Raw genomic sequence first — 26,425 nt, forward strand, 5'->3', positions numbered from 1 at the left:
TAAGTCTTTAATCCATCTTGAATTAATTTTTGTATAAGGTGTAAGGAAGGGATCCAGTTTCAGCTTTCTACATATGGCTAGCCAGTTTTCCCAGCACCATTTATTAAATAGGGAATCCTTTCCTCATTGCTTGTTTTTGTCAGGTTTGTCAAAGATTAGATGGTTTTAGATGTGTAGTATTGTTTCCGAGGGCTCTATTCTGTTCCATTGGTCTATATCTCTTATTTTGGTTCCCATGCTGTTTTGGTTACTGTAGCCTTGTAGTATAGTTTGAAGTCAGGTAGCGTGATGTCTCCAACCTTGTTCTTTTGGCTAAGGATTGTCTTGGCAATGTGGGCTCTTTTTTGGTTCCATATGAACTTTAATGTAGTGTTTTCCAATTCTGTGAAGAAAGTCATTGGTAGCTTGATGGGGATGGCATTGAATCTATAAATTACCTTGGGCAGTATGGCCATTTTCACAGTATTGATTCTTCCTGTCCATGAGCATGGAATGTTCTTCCATTTGTTTGTATCCTCTTTTATTTTGTTGAGCCGTGGTTTGCAGTTCTCCTTGAAGAGGTCCTTCACATCCCTTGTAAGTTGGATTCCTAGGTATTTTATTCTCTTTGAAGCAATTGTGAATGGGAGTTCACTCAGGATTTGGCTCTCTGTTTGCCTGTTATTGGTGTATGGGAATGCTTGTGGTTTTTGCACATTGATTTTGTATCCTGAGACTTTGCCGAAGTTGCTTATGAGCTTAAGGAGATTTTGGGCTTAGACAATGGGGTCTTCTAAATATACAATGTCATCTGCAAACAGGGACAATTTGACTTCCTCTTTTACTAATTGAATACCTTTTATTTCTTTCTCTTGCCTGATTGCCCTGGCCAGAACTTACAACACTATGTTGAATAGGAGGGGTGAGACAGGGCATCCCTGTCTTGTGCCAGTTTTCAAAGAGAATGCTTCCTGTTTTTGCCCATTCAGTATGATATTGGGTGTGGGTTTGTCATAAATAGCTTTTATTATTTTGAGATACGTGCCATCAATACCAGGTTTATTGGGAGTTTTTAGCATGAAGGGCTGTTAATTTTGTCAAAGGCCTTTTCTGCATCTGTTGAGATAATCATGTGGTTTTTCTCTTTGATTCTTTTTATATGATGGTTTACATTTATTGATTTGCGTATGTTGAACCAGCCTTGCATCCCAGGGATGAAGCCAACTTGATCGTGGTGGATAAGCTTTTTGATGTGCTGCTGGATTCAGTTTGCCAGTATTTTATTGAGGATTTTTGCATTGATGTTCCTCAGGGATACTGGTCTAAAATTCTCTTTTTTTGTTTTCTCTGCTAGGCTTTGGTATCAGGATGATGTTGCCCTCATGAAATGAATTAGGGAGGATTCCCTCTTTTGCTATTAATTGGGATAGTTTCAGATGGAATGGTACCAGCTATTCTTTGTACCTCTGGTAGAATTCGGCTATGAATCCGTCTGGTCCTGGGCTTTTTTTGCTTGGTAGGCTATTAATTATTGCCTCAGTTTCAGAGCCTGTTATTGGTCTATTCAGGGATTCAACTTCTTCCTGGTTTAGTCTTGGGAGGGTGTATTTGTCGAGGAATTTATCCATTTCTTCTAGATTTTCTAGTTTATTTGCGTAGAGGTGTTTGTAGTATTCTCTGATGGTAGTTTGTATTTCTGTGGGATCAGTGGTGATATCCCCTTTATCATTTTTTATTGCATCTATTTGATTCTTCTCTCTTTTCTTCTTTATTAGTCTTGCTAGCAGTCTATCAATTTTGTTGATCTTTCCAAAACCCAGCTCCTGGATTCATTGATTTTTTGAAGGGTTTTTTGTGTCTCTATCTCCTTCACTTCTGCTCTGATCTTGGTTATTTCTTGCCTTCTGCTAGCTTTTGAATGTGTTTGCTCTTGCTTCTCTAGTTCTTTTAATTGTGATGTTAGGGTGTCAATTTTAGATCTTTCCTACTTTCTTTTGTGGTCATTTAGTGGTATAAATTTCCCTCTACACACTGCTTTGAATGTGTCCCAGAGTTTCTGGTATGTTATGTCTTTGTTCTCGTTGGTTTCAAAGAACATCTTTATTTCTGCCTTCATTTCGTTATGTACCCAGTAGTCATTCAGGAGCAGGTTGTTCAGTTTCCATGTAGTTGAGTGGTTTTGAGTGAGTTTCTGAATTCTGAGTTCTAGTTTGATTGCACTGTGGTCTGAGAGACAGTTTGTTATAATTTCTGTTCTTTTACATTTGCTGAGGAGTGCTTTACTTCCAACTATCTGGTCAATGTTGGAATAAGTGTGATGTGGTGCTGAGAAGAATGTATATTCTGTTGATTTGGGGTGGAGAGTTCTGTAGATGTCTATTAGGTCTGCTTGGTGCCGAGCTGAGTTTGATTCCTGGATATTGTTTTTAACTTTCTGTCTGGTTGATCTGTCAAATGTTGACTGTGGGTTGTTAAAGTCTCCCATTATTATTGTGTGGGAGTCTAAGTCTCTTTGTAAGTCTCTAAGGACTTGCTTTATGAATCTGGGTGCTCCTGTATTGGGTGCATATGTATTTAGGATAGTTAGCTCTTCTTGTTGAATTGATCCCTTTATCATTATGTAATGGCCTTGTCTCTTTTGATCTTTGTTGGTTTAAAGTCTGTTTTATCAGAGACTAGGATTGCAACCCCTGCCTTTTTTTCTTTTCCATTTGCTTGATAGATCTTCCTCCATCTCTTTATTTTGAGCCTATGTGTGTCTCTGCACGTGAGATGGGTCTCCTGAATACAGCACACTGATGGGTCTTGACTCTTTATCCAATTTGCCAGTCTGTGTCTTTTAATTGGAGCATTTAGCTCATTTGTATTTAAGGTTAATATTGTTATGTGTGAATTTGGTCCTGTCATTATGATGTTAGCTGGTTATTTTGCTCATTAGTTGATGCAGTTTCTTCCTAGCATTAATGGTCTTTACAATTTCCATGGTTTTGCAATGGCTGGTACCAGTTGTTCCTTTTCATGTTTAGTGCTTCCTTCAGGAGCTCTTGTAAGGGAGGCCTGGTGGTGACAAAATCTCTCAGCATTTGTTTGTCTGTAAAGGATTTTATTTCTCCTTCACTTATGAAGCTTAGTTTGGCTGGATATGAAATTCTGGGTTGAAAATTCTTTTCTTTAAGAATGTTGAATATTGGCCTCCACTCTCTTCTGGCTTGTAGAGTTTCTGTCGAGAGGTCTGCTGTTAGTGAGATGGGCTTCCTTTTGTGGATAACCTGACCTTTCTCTCTGGCTGCCCTTAACATTTTTTCCTTCAACTTTGGTGAATCTAACAATTATGTGTCTTGGAGTTGCTCTTCTCAGGGAGTATCTTTGTGGCGTTTGCAGAGCCGTAATTCTTTGCGGCATTTTGTGAAGAAATGTGAGAATGAAACTAGATTAGGTGCCATTTATATCTATTGAAACTCTGGTTCCCTTGAAAATCTAGATGGAGACAGACCTGAAATTTCCTTTTTAAAAATTTTTAATTATTTTATTTATGTTTGAGATGGAGTTTTGCTCTAGTTGCCCAGGCTGAGTGCAATGACACAATCTTTGCTCACTGCAGTCTCCGCCTTCTGGGTTCAAGTGATTGTCCTGCCTCAGGCTGCTGAGTACTTGGGATTATAGGCGCCCACCACCACACCTTGCTAATTTTTTGTATTTTTAGTAGAGATGGGGTTTCACAGTGTCGGCCAGGCTGGTCTTGAACTCCTGACCTTAGGTGATCCACCCACCTCGGCCTCCCAAAGTGCTGGGATTACAGGCGTGAAAATTCTTAAAATAAAAATATATATTCTCCTAGAAACTGTTTATAGAGTTCAAGGAAAAATTATATTTAGGTACCATGTAGGTAACATGTTTGTATATTTACCAAACATTTGTGTGTCTGTTATGGGGATATAAAGGTAATGATTAAGTTCTTGCCTGAGATAACTCATAGAGGAAGACATTTCTGTAGACCAGTAATTGGAATGGTGAAAAGTAATAGTGGATGTTTGTACAAAGTACGCAGGGAGAATAGAAAACGTAGCAATTAACTCTTAAGTGGGTTGGGGAAGCTTTCCTGGAGGAGGTGATGTTGGAGCTCTTCGGCAGACAAGTAGGACTTTGTCAGGCCTGTGAGAGATCTATTGGGCATTCTTTTCTAGGTGGAGGTAATGGGGCATAAGGTGAAAGTTCGAAAGCATGGTGTGCTCAGAGTGACATCAGGGTATATGCGAGAAAGATAGGCATGGATTATGAAGTTTTATGTAGCACACTGACTCATTGGGAATGTAATAGGTCAGCAGTTTTTAACATGCTTAGGTCACAGACCTATTCCATAGTATTCTAGAAAGTATGTGTACCATAATGTAAGTACTCAAATATTTGCGTCTACTCTGAAGCCCATTCATGTATCTCTCCCCAAAAACAACTGCTCTTATAGGTGTCGAGAAGCCAGTGAACAATTTTGGGTAAAGGAATGATAACAGATTTTATTTTGCTCTGAGGCCTCCGTGAAGAATGAACTGGGACAGTTCTACCTCCTCACAGAGGAGGTAGCTGTTACTGTTTTATATAGTTGGTATTCTACAAGGAGAAATGGGAGGCTGGGTGTGGTGGCTCATGCCTGTAATCCTAGCATTTTGGGAGGCCGAGGAGGTGGGTTGCCTGAGCTCAAGAGTTCGAGACCAGCCTAAGCAACATGGTGGAACCCCCTGTATAGTAAAATACAAAAAATTAGCCAGGCATGGTGGCATGTGCCTGTAGTCCCAGCTACTCGGGAGACTGAGGCATGAGAATAGCTTGAACCCAGGAGGTGGAGATTGCAGTTGCAATGAGCCAAGATCATGCTACTACATTCCAGCTTGGGCGACAGAGTGAGACTCCATCTCAAAAGAAAAAGAAAAAAAAAAAAGAAAGAAATGGGAGAGAGCAATATTTAAAGCTAAAAATTGTTTAGAATTGATGATAAATACTAATCTCTAGGTTTAAGGAGTAGATTAAGTCCCTATAGTCCTTCTCAGTGGGGGTTTCATGAGATAATTATCATAAATCCCTAAGGCTATGGTTCTTAAAGCATGAGCTCCTTCCTGATCTGCAGTTTCAACATCACCTGGGAATCTATTAGAAATGCCAATTCCTGGCAAGACTGCAGACCTGGTGACTCAGAAATTGGGTGTGGAATCTAGAAGTCTGTACTGTAATAAGTTCCCAAATGTTTGTGTTGCAAGCTAAAGTTTGAGAACTTCTGCCCTAGGGCATTCATGGTACACATACCCTTTATACATATGGCATAGTATTTGAACGATCTTTGGGAAAATTAAGATGGTAGTCACTTTTAAATCATTTTTTATTCTTCGCTTTGGTTGTGCCTAGAAGTAGACAGTGTATCTGTAATTAGAAAAATATAAATAGATAATTCAGTACATTCTAGTAAAATTACTGAACATTAAATATAAAGTAATAAAGCAGCGAGAGAAAGTCATTTATAACTGAACAGCAGTTAGTTTAGCAGACTTATCAAGAGCATTAATAGAAGCCAAAACCAAATAGAATAATATCATTAAAGTGCCAAGGAAAAATAAAATAACTTTCTTTTTTTTTTTTTTTTTTTGAGATGGAGTTTCACTCTTATTTCCCAGGCTGGAGTGCAATAGCATGATCTCAGCTCACCACAACCTCTGCCTCCTGGGTTCAAGCAGTGCTCCCGCCTCAGCCTCCCAAGTAGCTGAGATTACAGGTGCACACCACCACGCCCAGCTAATTTTTGTATTTTTAGTAGAGACGGGGTTTCGCCATGTTGGTCAGGCTGGTCTCGAACTCCTGACCTCATGATCCGTCCACCTCAGCCTCCCAAAGTGCTGGGATTACAGGCATGAGCCACCATGCCTGGCTGGAAAAATAAAATAACTTTCAAAACTGTCATTCTAAAGTGAAGAAATATATTTTCAGATGGAGATGAAGAGTTTACCACTCAGATCATTAGTGAAAGAACTACTTACCAGAGGTAGTTGTACTTTATAAGAGGAAATTGAACCCAGAGCATAGAAAAGGATGCAAGACACAAAGTTAGCACAGAAATTGGTAAACCTATAGACAAATCTGGACAACTTGATTGTATAAAACAGCATAACAAACACACAAGAATTATTACTGTTCCAGAAAAAAACATATAAGATAGGGGTGGTAACCTGAGTTACTGTTTTTTGAGGTTTGGTTCTTAAAAAGGAGAGTAATAATAATGATTCTGCTTAGAAGTAATCCTATTAAAAATGTAAGTAAAAGTAAGCTGGGTGTGGTGGCACGTGCCAATAGCCCCAGCTACTCAGGAGATCAAGGTGAGAGGATTACTTGAGCCGAGGAGTCCAAGACCAGCTTGGGCAACATAGCAAGACTGACTCCATTAAAAAAAAAAAAAAAAAAAAGTGCACCTTCCATATCATTAGAGTAAGTGGAGGAAAGGTAGAAGAGAAAACAGTCCACTAGAATGTAGGAAAAGAGGAAAAAGAAAAGAAAGTCTGGTGCAGTGGCTCATGCCTGTAATCCCAACACTTTGGGAGGCCAAGGTAGGTGGATAACTTTAAGGTCAGAAGTTCAAGACCAGCCTGGCCAACATGGTAAAACCCTGTCTCCACTAAAAATACAAAAATTAACTAGATGTGGTGGCAGGAGCTCATAATCCCAGCTACTTGGAAGTCTGAGGCAGGAGAACCGCTTGAACCTGGGAGGTGGAGGTTGCAGTGAGCCGAGACCCCACCACGGCACTTTAGCCTGGGCGACAGAGTGAGACTCCATCTTCAAAAAATAAAATAAAATAAAATAAATTTAAAAAAGGAGGAAAGCAAAGAAAAAACATAGTGTAGTCAAAACAAAATAAGGCATTGGAAATAATTTAAACTATATCAGTTATATAAATCAGTTTATATAAGTGTTTATATAAATGTAAACAGATTAAACTTACCAGAGAAAACAGATTCCAGAATGAGATATTTTTATTTAAAGGCAGCAAACAAAATAATTATATTGCTGTTTATGAGTAATGAATCTGAAACATTCTTTTTTTTTTTTTTTTTGAGACAGAGTCTCGCTCTGTTGCCCAGGCTAGAGTGCAGTGGCACAACCTCGGCTCACTGTAAGCTCTGCCTCCTGGGGGGTCACGCCATTCTCCTGCATCAGCCTCCAGAGTACCTGGGACTACAGGTGCCCGCCACCACACCCGGTTAATTTTTGTATTTTTAGTAGAGACAGGGTTTCACGTTGTTAGCCAAGATGGTCTTGATCTCCTGACCTTGTGATCCACCTGCCTCGGCCTCCCAAAGTGCTGGGATTACAGGCGTGAGCCACCATGCCCGGCCGTGAATCTGAAACATTCTAACACAAGGAACCAAAAGAAAGCTTGTATAAGTATATGAATTTTAAGAAAAATTAGATTAGTCAGAAGTATTATCAAGGATAAAGAGATTCATTCACAAGGAATGAGATAATTTGCTAGGAAGACTTAAGTATTTCTAAGAGGTTCAGTGAGCGGAGATTGTAACACTGCCCTCCAGCCTGGGCAACAGAGCAAGACTCTGTCTCAAAAACAGAAACAAAAAAAAGTCAGGTTGAATTGAATGATCTAAGTATTTAACATAAGCATTCCAAAGAAAGAAGAAAATGATGATGCTAAAAGTAGAAATTAATAATGGAAAACAAACAATAGAGAGGCTCAATGAAACCAAAATCTGGTTCTTTGAAAAGACTGATGAAAAGATGAGCCTCTAAAAAGATGAATCAAGGGCTGGGTGTGGTGGCTCATGCCTGTAATCCCATCACTTTGGGAGGCCGAGGGAGGTAGATCACCAGAAGTTCGAGACCAGCCTGGCTAATATGGTGAAACCTTGTCTCTACTAAAAATACAAAAAATTAGCTAGGTGTGGTGGTGCACGCCTGTTGTCCCAGCACTCGAGAGACTGAGGCGGGAGAATCGCTTGAGCCAGGGAGGCAGAGGTTGCAGTGAGCCGACATCACGCCACTGTACTCCAGCCTGGGCGATAGACAAAAAACAAGAATGAAAAACGATGAATCAAGGAAAAAGAAAGCACAAATAATATTATTAAAAATGTGAAGAACAATAACTATAAGTTTAATAGAGTTTCAAATAAAATTTATAAAGTTTATGCCGGTACATTTGAAATGACATAGGAACAGACAAAATTGGCTATTTTCTAGAAGAATATACCAAACAAAACTGAAATAATTTACTTTCAAGAGTAGATTGAAATCCTGGATAGATGTAATATCAATAAAATTAAAATCAGTAATTAAAAACATACCTCTTCCTTCCTCATGCGGCCATCAGATGGGTTTACAAAGTTCTACTATACCTTTAAGAAACAAATTGTTCATATTTTATATAATTTTCAGAGAATACAGAAAGAGGCAAAGTTATTCAGTTTAATAAATTTTGAAGCCAGTATAACCTTCATACCAATAATGGCCAAAGACAATATGAGAGAGGATATTGGCCTTTGTCAATTTTATTTATTTATAATTTTTATCTAGTACCTTAGTTACAAAATAAATTGAAGTTATTTAAATTTTATTACTAGAAAATTCAGGCATGTAGAAAACCAGATTTAAGTGGAATATTGATTCCTGTTCTACTCATCCTCCAGCTTCAGAAATGACCACCTCATGGACAATGTTATTTTATTTAGATGCCCATTTACTTCTCCCTTTTCATATTATTTGAGAGCAGATTCTACAATTACAACATGTAATCTGTAAACATTTTAATGTATGTCTTTAAAAGACAGTTAAAAAAACTGTAATACTGTTATCACATCTAAAGATAATTTTTTGTTCGTTTGTTTTAGAGACAGGGTCTTACTCTGTTTTCCAGGCTGGAGTGCAATGTCCAGATTATAGCTCACTATAGCTTCAAACTCCTGGGCTCAAGCAATCCTCCTGCCTTAGCTTCCTAAGTAGCTAGGACTGCAGGTATGCACCACCACTTTGGCTGATTTATGTTTTGTAGAGATAGGGTCTTGCCATGTTGCCCAGGCTGGTCTCAAATTCCTGGCCTCAGGTGATCCTCTTGCCTTGGCCTTCCAGAAGTGCTGGGATTATAGGCATGAGCCACTGTGCCGGGCCTAAAAATAATTTTTTTTTTTTTTGAGACCAGTCTCACTCTGTGGCCCAGGCCAGAGTGCAGTAGCAAGATTTCAGCTCACTGCAGCCTCAAGCTCCAGGGCTCAGGTGATCCTCCCACCTCAGCCTCCTGAGGAGCTAGGATCACAAGCGCACATCACCACACCTGGCTAATTTGTGTTTTTTTTTTTTTTTTTTTTTTTTTTGTAGAGATGGGGTTTTGCCATGCTGCCCAGGCTGGTCTCGAACTCCTGGGCTCAAGCAGTCCACCTGCCTCAACCTCCCAAAGTGCTAGGATTACAGGCCTGAGTTATCGCACCCAGCCCCAAAATGATTTTTTAATACCAAATTGAATATCTGTAATCAGTGTTCAAATTGTCAGTGGTCTCAAAAGTTTTATGTTTATATAAGTTTTTAAATACTTGTAATCAACATCCATGTAAGGTCCTTACATGGCAATTGGTTGATCTCTCAAGTGTCTTTTATACAAAGATAATGTATTCTGTCTTCTCCATTTCCAAGAAACTACTTGGGCTTAGAGGTTTAATCAGATTTTAGTTTTTTAAGTTTTGGCAGGATTCTTATAGGTGGTGGTGTTTTTTTCCACCAGGAAGTACATATATGGATATGTTTTTGTGTGAAACTTAGCAGCCATTTGTTTGTAATTTATTAATTCAGTAGGGGTTCAAAATGATAGTGTTCTAATTTTGTCATTTTATTTATTATCTGTAAAGTCTGTAGAGATAAACTTGCATATCTACTGTTTTGTTACCCAGGGATGGAGTTGTCATCGGAAAGGCAGGATAAATGCTTCATTCTTTCTTTTTATGTATGAATGTTCAAAAATGAGTTGATTCCCTAGCATCCTTCAAAGATACTTAAACAATTTTTTTAAAGAATTATGAAATCATGGATATATGTGTTTAGATATATTTGATTTATATATGATGTATTCTAACTATTGATATACCATCAGAATCCATTGGACCCAATTTTAATTTTTCAGTTTCCTTTTTAAGCAGGCTTTTATCCTTTCTTAAGAAATCTTGTAAAGAACAAAGAGGGCTGAGCGTGGTGGCTCACACTTGTAATCCCACCACTTTGGGAGGCCAAGGCAGGTGGATCACTTGAGGTCAGGAGTTTGAGACCCGCCTGGCCAACATGGTGAAACCCTGTCTACTAAAAACACAAAAATTAGCTGGGTGTGCTGGCAGGTGCCTGTAATCCCAGCTATTTGGGCGGCTGAGGCAGGAGAATCGTTCGAACCTGGGAGGTGGAGGTTGGAGTGAGCCAAGATCGTGCCATTGCACTCCAGCCTGGGTGACAACGGTGAAACTCTGTCTCAAAAAGCAAAACAAAGAAAATTTATTTTTTATTAACAGATTATAGTAGCTTTATTGATGTATAATTGACACACAGTTAATTGCACATATTTGAAGTGTGCAGTTTGATAAATTTTGATATATCTACATTTGTGAAACTGTCACCACAATCAATGAATGGACCTGTTTCCACCACCTCTTCTCCACTGTAGGCAACTACTGATGTACTTTATGTCACTATAAAATAGTTTGCATTTTCTAGAGTTTTATATAGATGAAGTCATACAGTATGCATTCTTTTTTTTTTGTCTGGCTTTTTTTACTCAGAATAATTATTTTTACAGTCATTCATGTTATGTCGATCCTTTTGATTGTGGTGTTCATTTTTTTCACTTTTTTTTCTTTTTTTTTTTTTGAGACAGAGTCTCACGCTGTTGCTCAGGCTGGAGTGCAGTGGTGTGATCTCGGCTCACTGCAACCTCTGCCTCCCGGGTTCAAGTGATTCTCCTGCCTCAGCCTCCCGAGTAGCTGGGATTATAGGTGTGCACCACCATGCCTGACTAATTTTTGTATTTTTAGTAGAGACGAGGTTTCACCTTGTTGGCCAGGTTGGTCTCGAACTCCTGACTTCATGATCCACCTGCCTTGGCCTCCCAAAGTGCTGGGATTATAGGTGTGAGCCACTGTGCCTGGCCCGTTTTTTTCACTTTTATATGGTGTTCATTCCTTTTTATTGCTGGGTAGTATTCCATTGTATGGATATGCCACAATTTGTTTAGCTGTTTGCCTGCTGATAGACATTTGGGTTGTTACTAGTTTTTGGCTCATAAAAATAAAACTGCTGTGAACAGTTGTCTGCAAATCTTTGTATGGACCTATGCTTTCATTTCTCTTGGGTTAATATCTAGGAGTAGAACGGCTGCATCATATGGTAATTAAATGTTTTACCTTCTAAGAAATTGTCAAACTGCTTTCCAACATGGTTGTTTTGTTTTACATTTCTTTTTTTTTTGAGACCATGTGTTGCCCAGGCCGGAGTGCAGTGGCATGATCTCGGCTCACTGCAACCTCTGCCTGCCAGGTTCAAGTGATTCTCCTGCCTCAGCTTCCTGAGTAGTTGGAATTACAGGCACCCGCCATTATGCCCAGCTAATTTTTGTATTTTTAGTAGAGATGGGGTTTCACCATGTTGGTCAAGCTGGTCTCGAACTCCTGACCTCAGGTGATCCACCTGCCTCAGCTTCCCAAAGTGCTGGGATTACAGACGTGAGTCTCCATACCTGGCCTTGTTTTACATTTCAACCAATGGTGTATGAAAGTTCCAGTTCTTCCATGTTCTCATCAACACTTGGTAATGGTCAGTTTTAAGCATTCTAATAGGTGTGTGGTAGTATTCCCTTGTTTTAATTTGCATTTTTCTAATGACCAGCTATATTGAGCAGTTTTCTTTTTTTCTTTTTGAGACCAGGTCTCACTCTATCACCCAGGCTGGAGTGCAGTGGCACCATCCCAGCTCACTGCAACCTCCATCTCCCGGGTTCAAGCAATTCTCCTGCCTTAGCCACCCGAGTAGCTGGGATTACAGGTGAGCACTGCCACACCCAGCTGATTTTTATATTTGTTTTTGTAGAGAGGGTTTCACCATGCTGGTCAGGCTGATCTTGAACTCCTGACCTCAAGTGATACACCCACCTCAGCCTCCCAGAGTGCTGGGATTACAGGTGTGAGCCACCATGCCCAGTCTCCAAGCATTTTTTAATGTTCTTATTTGCTATTTATATATCTTCTCTGGTTAATATCCAAATCATTTACATGTTTTTAATTGGGTTGTTTTCTTAAAGTTGTTTTAAGAGTTCTATATGTGTGTATGTGTATGTATATATATGTATATGTGTATATGTGTGTGTATATATATGTACATGTGTATATATATGTGTGTGTATATATATTCTTTTTTTTTTTTTTTTTTTTTGAGATGGAGTCTCGCTGTCGCCCAGGCTGGAGTGCAGTGGCGCATTCTTGGCTCACTGCAAGCTCCGCCTCCCGGGTTCATGCCATTCTCCTGCCTCAGCCTCCCGAGTAGCTGGGACTACAGGCGCCCGCCACTGCGCCCAGCTAATTTTTTGTATTTTTAGTAGAGACGGGGTTTCACCGTGGTCTCGATCTCCTGACCTCGTGATACACCCGCCTCGGCCTCTCAAAGTGCTGGGATTACAGGCGTGAGCCACCGCACCCAGCCATGTGTGTATATATATTCTTGATACAAGTTCCTTATCAGGTATGTGATTTGAAAATATTTTTTTTCCCAGTCTGTGGCTGGTCTTTTCTCTAACAGTGTTTTTGTTTTTTCCCATCCCCTCTAACAGTGTTTTTAGAGAAGTTTTAAATTTTGATGAAGTCTAATTTTTCAGTTTGTTCTTTTCTGGGTTGTGCTTTTGATGTAAGAAATCTTTGCCTAACCCAAGGTTGCAAAGACTTTCTCCTAGAGGTTTTAATAGTTTTAGATTTTACATTTATAACTGGGATCCAATTTGAATTAAATTTAATCTTTATTGCAAGGTATTTGTCAAAAGAATTTTTTTTTGGCAAATGGATATTTAGTGGTTCCAACATTTGTTGAAAAGACAAAATCATGAACATATTTTTCTGGATCCTTCATCAAGCATGTTCTCTTGATACTCACTTGGGAGCTCTCAACTGCTTATTTTAAAGTAAAATATAGGCTGGGCACGGAGGCTCATGCCTGTAATCCTGGCACTTAGGGAGGCCAGGGCAGGTGGATCACTTGAACTCAGGAGTTCAAGACCAGCCTGGGCAACGTAGCAAAACCCCATCTCGACAAAAAATTAAAAAATTAGCTGATTGTGGTGGCTCATGCCTCTGGTCCCAGCTACTTGGGGGTCTGAGGCCTCAGGAGGATTGCTTGAGCCCAGGAGGCAGAGGTTGCAGTGATCTGCAGTCATACCACTGCACTCCAGCCTGGGGACAGAGTGAGACCGTGTCTTAAAAAAAAGAAGTAAAATACAAATATATGAGTATTTATGTATTGATTTTAAAAAGAAACAAATAAATGTAAATAGATACTTTTATAGTTTTTTTGACAAACATGATATCAGTTGGAAAATATAGAAAGATTCAGTTGGAAAACATGAAAGATTAAATGGATACTTATATCTATTTATATAATAATCATAAGCAATAGAGTAGGAGAAGCAAGCTAATTTGTACCCAGAGTACATTGCATTGATTAAGGTGAAATTGGTCACCAGCCACTAGACCAGGACACATTTGTTGTTTTTGGAGACATACCAGTCAAATTGTCAATTTAATTTCCCCCATCTTTCCCTGTTCTTGCCACAGTTTTGCCAATGTTTTGAGTTTGGAATGGGGCACAGTATTTCTTTTTGGTTATTCCCTACAGGAGATGCTTAGGGAACAGTGAAAAGTGTTCTATCCTTTTTGTACTTTTGGCTGTCTTTTCTCTTGTGACACATAAGAGATTGGGGAGGCACTTTAGGATCATAAGAACCCAGACATTTCCTTATTGTATTATTTCATCCAATCTGGAGAAAGTTCAATAAAAAATGAGTTAATCCAATTACTGTATCTGAAACTTTAATAGTTTCTAAGTGCCATATGTTTTCTCTTGTAGAGTTAAGCAGTCTAAAACTAAATCCCAGAGTAATACTTGATCCATGGGAAAATGGATTTGTTTTCATTATGATAATACTAGTTCTTTTATTGTCTGCTTTTTATTTTATTTTTACATTTATTTTTATTTATTTTTTAAGAGACGGGGTCTCAGTATGTTGCCCAGGCTGGAGTGCAGTGGCTGTATACAGATATGATCCCACTATTGATCAGCATGAAGTTTTGAGCCTGCTCCATTCCGAACTAGGCTGTTTCACCCCTTCTTAGGCAACCTGATGGGCTCTCATTCCTAGGAGGGCACCGTATTGCTACCGAACTTAGTGTGGACACCCAACCAGCATAGTGCGCTACAACCTAGAACTCCTGCGCTCAAACAGTGCTCCCACCTCAGGACCGCAGATGCACACCAACATGTTTGGCCCATTGGCTTTTTAAAAAATAAATTGTTTCTCATCATTTCCATTATAACAAGACTATTCATAGTTTTATTCATGAAAACAAATTTTCAGGGCAATATTTGTGATGGTAAAGCACAATGTTTTATTAGAGAAAAATAAAGCAACTTAATATATTTAGAGACTTAGTGCATACCAACATTAAACAAATGATAAAATGCTATTAAAATGTTTTGGGTGGTTCTTTACTAGTTGTTTGGAAAACTTTTTGAATGTTTGAACTATCAGAATTCTTAATTTATATATAATAGATTAGACCTAGTATTCATAGTAGGAAATGGTATATCATTAAAATATAAGAATAGGTGAATTTGTAATAGGTTTATATTTTTCAACCTTTCAGGTGCCCTTTCAAGCTTGTGGGTTTAAGTTTGATTATATTGGGAAAACCTAGCTAACTAGCACATCAGGGTTAGGGAGAGGCTTGCTGAAGTAACTTCAGGCACTTGATTGAACTGAGAATTTATTAAGTAACAAGTCTAGCATAATTTTATGGGAGCTGGAGGGTAGAGAGTTATTCCAGTGAAACAAATTTCATGTTAAGAAATTTGGGGCCAGGTATGGTGGCTTACGCCTGTAATTTCAGCACTTTGGGAGGTTGAGGTGGATGGATCACTTGAGCCAAGGAGTTCCAGACCAGTCTGCGTAACACAGTGAGAATCTGTCTCTACAAAAAATAAAAAAATTAGCCAGGCATGGTGGTACATGCCTATAGTCCCACTACTTAGGAGGTTGAAGTGGAAGGATCACTTGAGCCTAGGAGGATGAAGCTGCAGTGAGCCAAGATCGGACCACTGTACTCCAGCCTGGATGACAAAGTGAGACCCTGTCTCAAAAAAAAAGAAAAAAAGAAAAATGTTGGCAGTGCTTATGATTCTGTACTGGATGATGTGATGTGAACAGATTTCTTAACTTCACACAGAACAGTTTTGGCTGGAGAGGTCAAGAGAGCTCTATTGGGAGAATTACATGTACTTGTAGGGTGTCTTAAAGCCAGTTACTGCGAGTTTTGTTTTGCTCGAGGGATGATTCTTTGTGACTCCTGGGTTCTGAAAAGGAGTTATGTGATAAATACATTTTACCCTGTTGCTGGAACAATCTGTGGGTGATGGTTAAGAACTCAGGTAGGACTAAATTTGAAAACATAAAATAAATGTTTTGATACTAAGAAACAAGAAGAAACTTTTTTTTTTTGAACATGGGATATGAAATCCTAAAATAACAAAAAAGTGGCACATGTGGCTGGGTGCGGTGGCTCACACCTGTAATCCCAGCATTTTGGGAGGCCTAGGCGGGTGGATCATGAGGTCAGGGGTTTGAGACCAGCCTGGCCAATATGGTGAAACCCCATCTCTACTAAAAATACAAAAATTAGCTGGGCGTGGTGGTGTGCACGTGTAGTCCCAGCTACTCAGGAGGCTGAAGCAGAAGAATGGCTTGAACCTGGGAGGCGGAGGTTGCAGTGAACCGAGATGGCACCACTGCACTCCAGCCTGGGCAACAGACCGAGACTCCGTCTCGGAAAAAAAAAAAGGCACATGCTTAGATAAGGTTTGGTAGTTGGAAAATTTGGGAAGGTTTAAACAGGTTCCTCACAGTTTTGGCTTTAGATGCTGGTTTTGGTCTCTGTAATATAGAAGGGACATTTAACTAAAAACTTTAGGCCGGGCCTGTGGCTCATGCCTGTAATCCCAGCACTTTGGGAGGCTGAGGCAGGCAGATCACTTGAGGTCAGGAGTTCAAGACCAGCCTGGCCAACATGGCAAAACCCTGTCTCCACTAAAAATACAAAAATTAGCTGGGCATGGTGGTGCATGGTTGTAATCCCAGCTACTCTCAAGGTTGAGGCAGGAGAATCGCTTGAACCCAGGTGGCGGAGGTTGCAGTGAGCCAAGATCGTGCCACCGCTCTCCAGCTTGGGCGACAGAGGGAGACTCCATCTCAAAATAATAAATAAATAAATAAATAATAAAATAAAAAATGGGAACCTGCAGGTACTCTAATATGTGTGGCTATAAGGTCTTTTGTTGTATTATGTAACTATCTATTTACATTGTGAAAGCTTGGGAAGTTACTTTAGGCCTTTCTGTTAAGTAAATTACAGAAGAAAAATGTATCTGTTTATGTAGTTAAGACTTTGTTGTGTTCTCATTCATCAGGTAATTATTGAACGTCTACTTGATGCCTACTTTCAGCATCTGCATGTGTGTGTGAATATTAAATATCACACCAAGACATTGTTCAGAGGAGACAGAATAGTGAGCTGAGATAAATGAGAATGTCTCTATGGAAGACTAGACTGGAGCATGAACTTGAAATATGAATAAGATTTGGATGGGGCGGAAGTGGGTGGATGGGAATCACACTTGGAGATGATTAAAGTCATAAAACTAGAAATAATGCAGTGCATCTTCAAATGACAGTGAGGAGAAGACTTTTAAGGGTGGCATGATAGGTTCCTGTTTGGGTGGAGTGAAAGGTGAGGTTTTAAAGGTAAATTGGGACTGTCGTATGGATGGTCATGCTTTGTGGGGTTTAAATTTTTTCTTGTAAGCAAGTGTTTGAGCAAGATCTTAATATGGTGTTTTAGAGCTGGGCATGGTGGCGTGTGCCTGTAGTCCTAACTACTCGGGAGGCTGGGGTGGGAGGATTGCTTGAGCCTAGGAGTTTGAGACTGGCATGGGTCAACATAGTGAGATCTCTTCTCTAAAACCAAACCAAACCAAAACAAAATGGTGTTTTGGGAAAAGAATTGTCTGGAATGGCTTGGGGAATCTTATTAAGACTAGAGGCAGAGAAACCAATTAGGAAGGTGTTATAATGATTGAAAAATGAATGAAAGGGTAGCATATATTGAATATCTGCTATGTGTAATGCAGTGTACTAGGTTTTCATTTGTATTATATATTTATCTTTCACATCAACCTTAAGAGGTTGGCGTTTTTTTTTTTAATTTTTTTAATTATTATACTTTAAGTTTTAGGGTACATGTGCACAATGTGCAGGTTTGTTACATATGTATACATGCGCCATGTTCGTGTGCTGCACCCATTAACTCGTCATTTAGCATTAGGTATATCTCCTAATGCTATCCCTCCCCCCTCCCCCCCACCCCACAACAGTCCCCGGAGTGTGATGTTCCCCTTCCTGTGTCCATGTGTTCTCATTGTTCAGTTCTCACCTATGAGTGAGAACATGCGGTGTTTGGTTTTTTGTCCTTGCTATAGTTTGCTGAGAATGATGGTTTCCAGTTTCATCCATGTCCCTACAAAGGACATGAACTCATCATGTTTTATGGCTGCATGGTATTCCATGGTGTATAGGTGCCACATTTTCTTAATCCAGTCTATCGTTGTTGGACATTTGGGTTGGTTCCAAGTCTTTGCTATTGTGAATAGTGCTGCAATAAACATACGTGTTCATGTGTCTTTATAGCAGCATGATTTATAATCCTTTGGGTATATACGCAGTAATGGGATGGCTGGGTCAAATCGTATTTCTAGTTCTAGATCCTTGAGGAATCGCCACACTGACTTCCACAATGGTTGAACTAGTTTACAGTCCCACCAACAGTGTAAAAGTGTTCCTATTTCTCCACATCCTCTCCAGCACGTGTTGTTTCCTGACTTTTTAATGATGGCCATTCTAACTGGTGTGAGATGGTATCTCATTGTGGTTTTGATTTGCATTTCTTTGATGGCCAGTGATGATGAGCATTTTTTCATGTGTTTTTTGGCTGCATAAATGTCTTCTTTTGAGAAGTGTCTGTTCATATCCTTCGCCCACTTTTTGATGGGGTTGTTTGTTTTTTTCTTGTAAATTTGTTTGAGTTCATTGTAGATTCTTATTAGCCCTTTGTCAGATGAGTAGGTTGCGAAAATTTTCTCCCATTTTGTAGGTTGCCTATTCACTCTGATGGTAGTTTCTTTTGCTATGCAGAAGCTCTTTAGTTTAATTAGATCCCATTTGTCAATTTTGGCTTTTGTTGCCATTGCTTTTGGTGTTTTAGACATGAAGTCCTTGCCCATGCCTATGTCCTGAATGGTATTGCCTAGGTTTTCTTCTAGGGTTTTTATGGTTTTAGGTCTAACATGTAAGTCTTTAATCCATCTTGAATTAATTTTTGTGTAAGGCGTAAGGAAGGGATCCAGTTTCAGCTTTCTACATATGGCTAGCCAGTTTTCCCATCACCATTTATTAAATAGGGAATCCTTTCCCCATTGCTTGTTTTTGTCAGGTTTGTCAAAGATCAGATGGTTGTAGATATGTGGCATTATTTCTGAGGGCTGTGTTCTGTTGCATTGGTCTATATCTCTGTTGTGGTACCAGTACCATGCTGTTTTGGTTACTGTAGCCTTGTAGTATAGTTTGAAGTCAGGTAGCGTGATGCCTCCAGCTTTGTTCTTTTGGCTTAGGATTGACTTGGCGATGCGGGCTCTTTTTTGGTTCCATATGAACTTTAAAGTAGTTTTTTGTAATTCTGTGAAGAAAATCATTGGTAGCTTGATGGGGATGGCATTGAATCTATAAATGACCTTGGGCAGTATGGCCATTTTCACGATATTGATTCTTCCTACCCATGAGCATGGAATGTTCTTCCATTTGTTTGTATCCTCTTTTATTTCATTGAGCAGTGGTTTGTAGTTCTCCTTGAAGAGGTCCTTCACATCCCTTGTAAGTTGGATTCCTAGGTATTTTATTCTCTTTGAAGCAATTGTGAATGGGAGTTCACTCATGATTTGGCTCTCTGTTTGCCTGTTATTGGTGTATAAGAAGGCTTGTGATTTTTGCACATTGATTTTGTATCCTGAGACTTTGCTGAAGTTGCTTATGAGCTTCAGGAGATTTTGGGCTGAGACAGTGGGGTTTTCTGGATATACAATCATGTCATCTGCAAACTGGGACAATTTGACTTCCTCTTTTCCTAATTGAATACCCTTTATTTCCTTCTCCTGCCTAATTGCCCTGGCCAGAAATTCCAACACTGTGTTGAATAGGAGTGGTGAGAGAGGGCATCCCTGTCTTGTGCCCGTTTTCAAAGGGAATGCTTCCAGTTTTTGCCCATTCAGTATGATATTGGCTGTGGGTTTGTCATAGATAGCTCTTATTATTTTGAGATACGTCCCATCAATACCTAATTTATTGAGAGTTTTTAGCATGAAGGGTTGTTGAATTTTGTCAGAGGCCTTTTCTGCATCTATTGAGATAATCATGTAGTTTTTGTCTTTGGTTCTGTTTATATTGCTGGATTACATTTATTGATTTGCATATGTTGAACCAGCCTTGCATCCCAGGGATGAAGCCCACTTGATCATGGTGGATAAGCTTTTTGATGTGCTGCTGAATTCGGTTTGCCAGTATTTTATTGAGGATTTTTGCATCAATGTTCATCAAGGATATTGGTCTAAAATTCTCTTTTTTGGTTGTGTCTCTGCCAGGCTTTGGTATCAGGATGATGCTGGCCTCATAAAATGAGTTAGGGAAGAGTCCTTCTTTTTCTATTGCTTGGAATAGTTTCAGAAGGAATGGTACCAGCTCCTCCTGGTACCTCTGGTAGAATTCAGCTGTGAATCCATCTGGTCCTGGACTTTTTTTGGTTGGTAAGCTATTGATTATTGCCACAATTTCAGAGCCTGTTATTGGTTTATTCAGAGATTCAACTTCTTCCTGGTTTAGTCTTGGGAGGGTGTATTTGTCGAGGAATTTATCCATTTCTTCTAGATTTTCTAGTTTATTTGCGTAGAGGTGTTTGTAGTATTCTCTGATGGTAGTTTGTATTTCTGTGGGATCAGTGGTGATATCCCCTTTATCATTTTTTATTGCATCTATTTGATTCTTCTCTCTTTTCTTCTTTATTAGTCTTGCTAGCAGTCTATCAATTTTGTTGATCTTTTCAAAAAACCAGCTCCTGGATTCATTAATTTTTTGAAGAGTATTTTGTATCTCTATTTCCTTCAGTTCTGCTCTGATTTTAGTTATTTCTAGCCTTCTGCTAGCTTTTGAATGTGTTTGCTCTTGCTTTTCTAGTTCTTTTAATTGTGATGTTAGGGTGTCAATTTTGGATCTTTCCTGCTTTCTCCTGTGGGCATTTAATGCTATAAATTTCCCTCTACACACTGCTTTGAATGTGTCCCAGAGATTCTGGTATGTTGTGACTTTGTTCTCATTGATTTCAAAAAACATCTTTATTTCTGCCTTCATTTCGTTATGTACCCAGTAGTCATTCAGGAGCAGGTTGTTCAGTTTCCATGTAGTTGAGCGGTTTTGAGTGAGTTTCTGAATCCTGAGTTCTAGTTTGATTGCACTGTGGTCTGAGAGACAGTTTGTTATAATTTCTGTTCTTTTACATTTGCTGAGGAGTGCTTTACTTCCAACTATGTGGTCAATTTTGCAATAGGTGTGGTGTGGTGCTGAAAAAAATGTATATTCTGTTGATTTGGGGTGGAGAGTTCTGTAGATGTCTATTAGGTCTGCTTGGTGCAGAGCTGAGTTCAATTCCTGGGTATCCTTGTTAACTTTCTGTCTTGTTGATCTGTCTGGTGTTGACAGTGGGATGTTAAAGTCTCCCATTATTATTGTGTGGGAGTCTAAGTCTCTTTGTAGACTTGCTTTATGAATCTGGGTGCTCCTGTATTGGGTGCATATATGTTTAGGATAGTTAGCTCTTCTTGTTGAATTGATCCCTTTACCATTATGTAATGGCTTTCTTTGTGTCTTTTGATCTTTGTTGGTTTAAAGTCTGTTTTATCAGAGACTAGGATTGCAACCCCTGCCTTTTTTTGTTTTCCATTTGCTTGGTAGATCTTCCTCCATCCCTTTAATTTGAGCCTATGTGTGTCTCTGCACGTGAGATGGGTTTCCTGAATACAGCACACTGATGGGTCTTGACTCTTTATCCAGTTTGCCAGTCTTTGTCTTTTAATTGGAGCATTTAGCCCATTTACATTTAAAGTTAATATTGTTCTGTGTGAATTTGGTCCTGTCATTGTGATGTTAGCTGGTTATTTTGCTCGTTAGTTCATGCAGTTTCTTCTTAGCCTTGATAGTCTTTATATTTTGGCATGTTTTTGCAGTGGCTGGTACCGGTTGTTCGTTTCCATGTTTAGTGCTTCCTTCAGGAGCTCTTTTAGGGCAGGCCTGGTGGTGACAAAATCTCTCAGCATTTGTTTGTCTATAAAGGATTTTATTTCTCCCTCACTTATGAAGCTTAGTTTGGCTGGATATGAAATTCTGGGTTGAAAATTCTTTTCTTTAAGAATGTCGAATATTGGCCCCCACTCTCTTCTGGCTTGTAGAGTTTCTGCCGAGAGATCCGCTGTTAGTCTGATGGGTTTCCCTTTGTGGGTAACCTGACCTTTCTCTCTGGCTGCCCTTAACACTTTTTCCTTCATTTCAACTTTGGTGAATCTGACAATTATGTGTCTTGGAGTTGCTCTTCTCGAGGAGTATCTTTGTGGTGATCTCTGTATTTCCTGAATCTGAATGTTGGCCTGCCTTGCTAGATTGAGGAAGTTCTCCTGGATAATATCCTGCAGAGTGTTTTCCAACTTGGTTCCATTCTCCCCGTCAGTTTTAGGTACACCAATCAGACGTAGATTTGGTCTTTTCACATAGTCCCATATTTCTTGGAGGCTTTGTTCATTTCTTTTTATTCTTTTTTTCTAAACTTCCCTTCTCACTTCATTTCATTCATTTCGTCTTCCATCACTGATACCCTTTCTTCCAGTTGATCGCATCAGCTCCTGAGGCTTCTGCATTCTTCATGTAGTTCTCGAGCCTTGGCTTTCCGCTCCGTCAGCTCCTTTACGGACTTCTCTGCGTTGATTGTTCTAGTTATCCATTCGTCTAATTTTTTTTCACAGTTTTTAACTTCTTTGCCATTGGTTTGAATTTCCTCCTGTAGCTCGGAGTAGTTTGATCGTCTGAAGCCTTCTTCTCTTAACTTGTCAAAGTCATTCTCCGTCCAGCCTTGTTCTGTTGCTAGTGAGGAACTGTGTTCCTTTGGAGAAGGAGAGGCGCTCTGCTTTTTAGAATTTCCAGTTTTTCTGCTCTGTTTTTTCCCCATCTTTGTGGTTTTATCTACTTTTGGTCTTTGACGATGGTGTTGTACAGAAGGGTTTTTGGTGTGGATGTCCTTTCTGTTTGTTAGTTTTCCTTCTACCAGACAGGACCCTCAGCTGCAGTCTGTTGGAGTTTGCTAGAGGTCGACTCCAGACCCTGTTTGCCTGGGTATCAGCAGCAGTGGCTGCAGAACAGCGTTGGCTGTAGAACAGTGGATCTTGGTGAACCACAAATGCTGCTGTCTGATCGTTCCTCTGGAAGTTTTGTCTCAGAGGAGTACCCGGCCGTGTGAGGTGTCAGTCTGCCCCTACTGGGGAGTGCCTCCCAGTTAGGCTGCTCGGGGGTCAGGGACCCACTTGAGGAGGCAGTCTGCCTGTTCCCAGATCTGCAGCTGCGTGCTGGGAGAACTACTACTCTCTTCAAAGCTGTCACACAGGGACATTTAAGTCTGCAGAGGTTACTGCTGACTTTTTGTTTGTCTGTGCCCTGCCCCCAGAGGTGGAGCCTACAGAGGCAGGCAGGCCTCCTTGAGCTGTGGTGGGCTCTACCCAGTTTGACCTTCCCTGCTGCTTTGTTTACCTAATCAAACCTGGGCAATGGCAGGCGCCCCTCCCCCAGCCTAGCTGCCACCTTGCAGCTTGATCTCAGACTGCTGTGCTAGCAATCAGTGAGACTCCGTGGGCATAGTACCCCCCGAGGCAGGTGCGGGATATAATCTCCTGGTGTGCCGTTTTTTAAGCCCGTTGGAAAAGCGCAGTATTAGGGTGGGAGTGACCCGATTTTCCAGGTGCTGTCTGTCACGCCTTTCTTTGACTAGGAAAGGGAACTCCCTGACCCCTTGCACTTCCCGAGTGAGGCAATGCCTCGCCCTGCTTTGGCTCGCGCACGGTGCGCTGCACCCACTGTCCTGCACCCACTGTCTGGCACTCCCTAGTGAGATGAACCCGGTACCTCAGATGGAAATGCAGAAATCACCCGTCTTCTGCGTTGCTCGTGCTGGGAGCTGTAGACTGGAGCTGTTCCTAATCGGCCATCTTCAAGAGGTTGGTGTTAATAAGCCTCTGGTTTTCTTTTCTTTCTTTTTTTTTTTGAGACAGAGTCTTGCTCTGTCACCCAGGCTAGAGTGTAGTGCCAGCTCCGCCTCCCGGGTTCACGCCATTCTCCTGCCTCAGCCTCCCAAGTAGCTGGGACCACAGGCACCTGCCACCACGCCTGGCTAATTTTTTGTATTTTTAGTAGAGACGGGGTTTCACCATCTTGGCCAGGATGGTCTTGATCTCCTGACCTCGTGATCCACTCGCCTTGGCCTCTCAAAGTGCTGGGATTACAGGCGTGAGCCACTGTGCCCAGCCAAGCCTCTGGTTTTCAAGACACTGAATTTCAGAGAAGTTAACTTTTTTGCTCAGAGAGTCTGCTAACTTTTAGTGGGTATGCATAGATCTACTGCTTTCAAACAGGTATATGTTATATGGCAATACTGTACTTTAATTCCGTATTAATGGAAATCTGGGTTTCCATTTTTTAATTGTTTTACTAGTAATGCTACAATAAATATTCTTACACATATCTTTGTACATAGTTTCTAGTACTGTATTTCTGTAGAAGAAACTCCTAGAAGTGGAACTAAGTTCCTGGATTAAAATGGCCTTTAAAACAAATGGTATAGGAGGAAGGATCCTGAATGAGTAATGGATCATGATTGTCATGACAGTTTTTAGAATCTTAGTAAAGGTACAGTGTACTTCGTACTACGTGAAAAACTAATAGAGCATATCCCTGCCAAGTATAACAGAAAGCCATGAAATATCAGAATGAAAGGCCGTAAAATAATTAATTCCTTAATTTTACTGTTAAGGCTCTTGAAATCTAGAAAGTTTTTAGTGTTCCTGAAATAGAGCAGGAATTAGGATCTAGATACTCAGATTTTTCGTTTACTATTCTAAGTGTAGTATTTGCCTTTCCTAAAGTAAATTTAAGGAGAAAACAACATTTACATTTCTTTTCTTTTTTTTTTTTTTGAGACGGAGTCTCACTTTGTCACCCAGGCTGGAGTGCAGAGGCACGATCTCAGCTCACTACAACTTCCGCCTCCCGGGTTCAAGTGATTCTTGTGCCTCAGCCTCCTGAGTAGCTGGGCCTACAGGCACGCACCGCCATGCACAGCTAATGTTTTTTTTTTTTTTTTTTTGAGACGGAGTCTCGCTCTGTTGCCCAGGCTGGAGTGCAGTGGCATGCAACCTCTTGGAGTTGTATGCTCACTGCACCCTCTGCCTCCCAGGTTCAAGCAATTCTCTGCCTCAGCCTCCTGAGTGGCTGGGATTACAGGTACCTGCCACCATGCCCGGCTAATTTTTGTCTTTTTAGTAGAGACGGGGTTTCACCATCTTAGCCAGGCTGGTCTTGAACGCCTGACCTCGTGATCCTCCTGCCTCGGCCTTCCAAAGTACTGGGATTACAGGCGTGAGCCACCACACCTGACCCTATTTTGTATTTTTAGTAGCAACGAGGTTTCACCATGTTGGCTAGGCTGGTCTTGAACTCCTGGTCTTGAGTAATCCACCTGCCTTGGCCTCCCAAAGTGCTGGGATCACAGGCGTGAGCCACTGTGCTCAGCCCCACATTTCTTTCCATTGTGTTTTGTGTGTGTGTGTGTGTGTGTGTGTGCATGCGCATGCCTGCTCCTCACATGCTTGTAACTGCTGTTTTCAGCCATTTTTACTTAATATTACCTCATAATGGGTTATGAAATTTTGATGGGTTCCAAAAGTACTAAATGTTTAGTTACCCTTTCTTTTCCTCCACTCCTTTCCTATTAACCAAGTAAAGTGATGAACAGATACATTCTTATGTTTAGATGAGTTAAGATAGGAAAAGACGATGAGATTTTTATCTTTATTTAAAAGGAAAACGTGATGAGTTAAAAAAAAAAAAAGCTTTCAGAAACGGTGATCTGGAGGATATAGTCCACCCACTTTTTTTCCTATTTGTTTTAAATTGGTAGTCTAGAATTATATTTTGTTGGTAAGCTGTGGTTTGATTACCCATTCCTTGTTGGGCATTTTGGCTTTTTTTCTAAATCTCAAAACATCTTAAATTTCCAATTATTTGTTGCTAGTATTATAGAAGTACAATTGATTTTTGTATACTGGCTTTGTATCCTGAAGGATGAAGGAAAGGGTATAATATATTGAATATCTTGTTAAACTCCCTAATTAGCTCTAGTAGCTTTAGGATTTTCTGTACAGATGATCGTGTGTATGAAAAAAACTTTTTACTTCTTTCTTTTCAATTTTTATGCCTGTGATTTCTTTTTTTTTTTTTTCTTTTTGCCTTATGGTGTTGTCTAGGCCTTCGGACACCATTTTGAATAGAAGTGGTAAGAGTGCAATGAGATAAACATAAATGCATAACAATGGTTTTTTCTTCCTCTCCTTTCTGAGTTTGTATAAATTGATGAATTGTTTCTTTTACCAATATGAAATCTTTTATCTCCAGTAATAATACTGTCTCAAAGTCTGCTTCATCTAAAATTTATAGCTTCTCCAGCTTTCTTATAGTGTTTACATGCTATATTTTTTCTTTTAACATAAATTTCCTTTATAACATACTTTTACCTTTTGCTTTTAATGTAAATCTCTGTCTCTTAAATAGCATGTAGTTTGGTGCTGCCTTTTCTTTTATTAACTTATTCTTAGTCTCTGCTTTTTAAGTAGGGTGTTTAGTCCATTAATATTTACAGTTATTTATATGGTTAGGTTTATATTTTTATCTTGCTGTTATTTTTTTTTCTCTCCTTTTTTGGCATTC

At 39.9% G+C, this 26,425-nt stretch overlaps 1 protein-coding gene across 1 annotated transcript in view; it reads left to right on the plus strand.

The window, feature by feature from the left end:
• HIKESHI (heat shock protein nuclear import factor hikeshi) overlaps positions 1 to 26,425 on the plus strand; it is a 47,659-nt gene that overhangs the window by 5,191 nt on the left and 16,043 nt on the right. The gene's annotated exons all lie outside the window — the stretch shown is intronic.

This window comes from Hylobates moloch, unplaced genomic scaffold, assembly GCF_009828535.3.
Source record: "Hylobates moloch isolate HMO894 unplaced genomic scaffold, HMol_V3 SCAFFOLD_11, whole genome shotgun sequence".
Classification (NCBI taxonomy): Eukaryota; Metazoa; Chordata; class Mammalia; order Primates; family Hylobatidae; genus Hylobates; species Hylobates moloch.